Source organism: Cucurbita moschata, unplaced genomic scaffold (genome assembly GCF_002738365.1).
Source record: "Cucurbita moschata cultivar Rifu unplaced genomic scaffold, Cmos_1.0 Cmo_Scf00166, whole genome shotgun sequence".
In the NCBI taxonomy this organism is placed as follows: Eukaryota; Viridiplantae; Streptophyta; class Magnoliopsida; order Cucurbitales; family Cucurbitaceae; genus Cucurbita; species Cucurbita moschata.
In genome coordinates, this window is record NW_019268682.1 from 56683 (window position 1) to 59632 (window position 2950).

Sequence of the window (2950 nt, forward strand, 5' to 3'; positions counted from 1 at the left end):
TCTACTAAAGTTTCATGCTTATAACTCTTATATGAGTCATGGTTGTGTTTAAATACGAAATACTTAAATTTAGAAAAAATAAAAACAAATACAAAATAATTTAAAACAATGAAATGCAAATTCTAACTTCAATTAGAAATTTAAATGAGTCTACTCTATGCACGTGTCACAGTCTCTACTCGTGATACCGCCGTCCTCCATACAAGTGCACTTTGTCTTCACCTGGAAAATGATGTGGCACACGGCTTGAGTATTTCAAAGAATACTCAGTAAGTGGCCGCACTATAGGGGGCCATGCAAATGCAAACACATGCAATCATGATTTAAGAACATATCTCTAATCATCTTAAGGGGTGCCTCGACAAATTGGATGTGTAGTACTTCCATACACACAATTCACACGTGTGAGTGTGAATCTCCAGGGCGCTCGCACACCTTTTGCCCCTCTGGTCAAGCTAATCTGTAGCGACGTCCAGAGGTCAGCGAAACTCCATAGTGTCATGCACCTCATGAAAACCCTCATCTGTGTGCATTTGTGCTCGTGCACATTCGCACTCATCATCATACTGTGCGCATCCGCACTCATCATCTCTAAAGGAAGTAGCCCTATGCTTATGATTATACAATATGCATGAGGTCCCTCTAAATCCATCATAATGTCTCTTCTGACACAACCTTCTAGTCTTATCTCTTTGTTAATCTAGGTAATACATACTCATGGATATTTATATTAATATCATTTTCATGCTCTTAGAGTTGTGTCCTATGTCGATCTAATGACATGATGCAATATGGCACTCATCATCATATAACATGCTCAATATGGAAAACATCATCATATTAAGGTAAAACATCATGCAATCATCATACTCATCATATTAAGGTAAAACATCAAGCAATCATCATACTCATCATATTGCCATAAAGTGCATCAAGCATATCAAATACGTCATTCATCGAAATATATATATACTATGCACATCATCAAACATCATAACTCATATATCATCATAACTCATACATTATCATACATTCGTACATCATCATATACTAGTATACGACATCATACATCGTCATAACTCATACATCATCACATACTATCATATGACATCGCCCGACACAGTTCATACATCATCATAATTTATACAATTTTTAGCCTATCCTATAGTAAGTTCACTTACCTGATTAGCTTAGGCGGGTGTTATCAATTTATCCTTAATGAAAGTTCGATTTTGTCCTTTGTATTCAAGTCAACCTATATGAATCCATGATATCAATTTCCCGTTCAACTTTCTAACTCTTACAATGGTTCATGTGCTAGACTTCATGCGAGCATTACAGACTTTGCATGAGTAAAGTCTTGGAACGGTTATAACATCCATCTATATAATATATATATATATATAACTCTATTTTTATTAAGATTTCATTTTCTAGTATTACCATCTTAAGAATTTGATGGAATTATTTGAAGTGACAGTATTTCGTGCTTTCTTGCCATTTGATATTTAATTTGACCTTTCATTTTCTATATGTACTCTCCTTATCTTTTAATATTTGTTGCCTTATGATATTTCTGATCTTTCATTTTTTTGTTGCCGTCTAATATTTATGATCTTTCATTTTCTTATTGATATTTAATCTGATCTTCCATTTTCTTTGTGTGTACATGTACCTCCCTTTATCTTTTAATTTGTGTTCAGAAATATTTTCTCTTACTTCCAAATCTTTCACATTTATTATTAGCCAATTTTTAATCAGTTCTTTACTCTTAATTTTTTTTTTTGTTTTATATTGTTGTTAATAGTATTATGTATTTTCCCTTTTTTTCTTTTGATTTTGTTAGGCCTTTCTCCTGCCTATTTTTATTCTCTATATTCTAATGGATTCTTCTTCCCCAAATCTTTCATGTTTCTACATTTTTGTTTTCTTGTTTCAATTTTGGATTCTCTGTATTTTTCTTCCTTGTATTCTAATGGATCTTTCTTTCGGAATCTTTCCTGTTTCTTTATTATTATTATTTTTTTATTCTTGATTTACATTCATAGATAGTATTAGTTTCTAATTTAATCATCATTTAGCTAATGATTTACCATAATTCATACAAAATTATTGACCGTATTAGTTTCTAATTTAATCATCATTTAGCTAATGATTTACCATAATTCATACAAAATTATTGACCTAAATAATTGTGAATTTAATCATCATTTAGCTAATGATTTACCATAATTCATACAAAATTATTGACCTAAATAATTGTGAACTCAAGATTTTAGATATAATGCGTTGTGATTTCCTAGAATGAAATTTAGAATAAACTAAAAGGAATGATTTAATGTGTACCATTACAACCACACCCCTCTTCACGTAAATCTACGCCTACCGTTGAAGGCCATTTTCATTTTCTACGGGTGAAGGCCATTTTCGTTTTTCTCAAATCTGACGTTTTTTTTCATTCTGTTTTATTTTTTTTTCTTTTCCAAGAATAACAACATCTCTCTCATGGAAATTTACCATTTTTTTTTTGTTTTTTTAGAATTGTTTGACAATTGGAGGAGGTGTTGAGACAGCTGTGGAAGAAGTTTGGTTGTATTAGTGGAGAGATGGTATTATTTACGATTTTATTATTATTTATTTATTCTATTCTATTTTATTTTGTACCGTTGTTTGAACCCTACTTAGTTCATAAATCCCAAGCAATACAAAGTAGTAGTCTATAGAGTGTTTTGTAAATCTCTTCTCGATTGATCTTAATAAAGTGTGCGAGTGTTTCCTATAGAGAGTTGTGTTCAACAATCTGGTATTAGAGCCAAGTTAGTGTGGGTTATCTGATCGCTTGGAATTCTTAGTATGCTTTGTGGTTGCAACTCTGCCTGATCTTCCACATTAGAAACAATTTCTTTAGATTAGTAGTGAGTGAGTTTCTTTTGTGTCGTAAGTAGTCTGT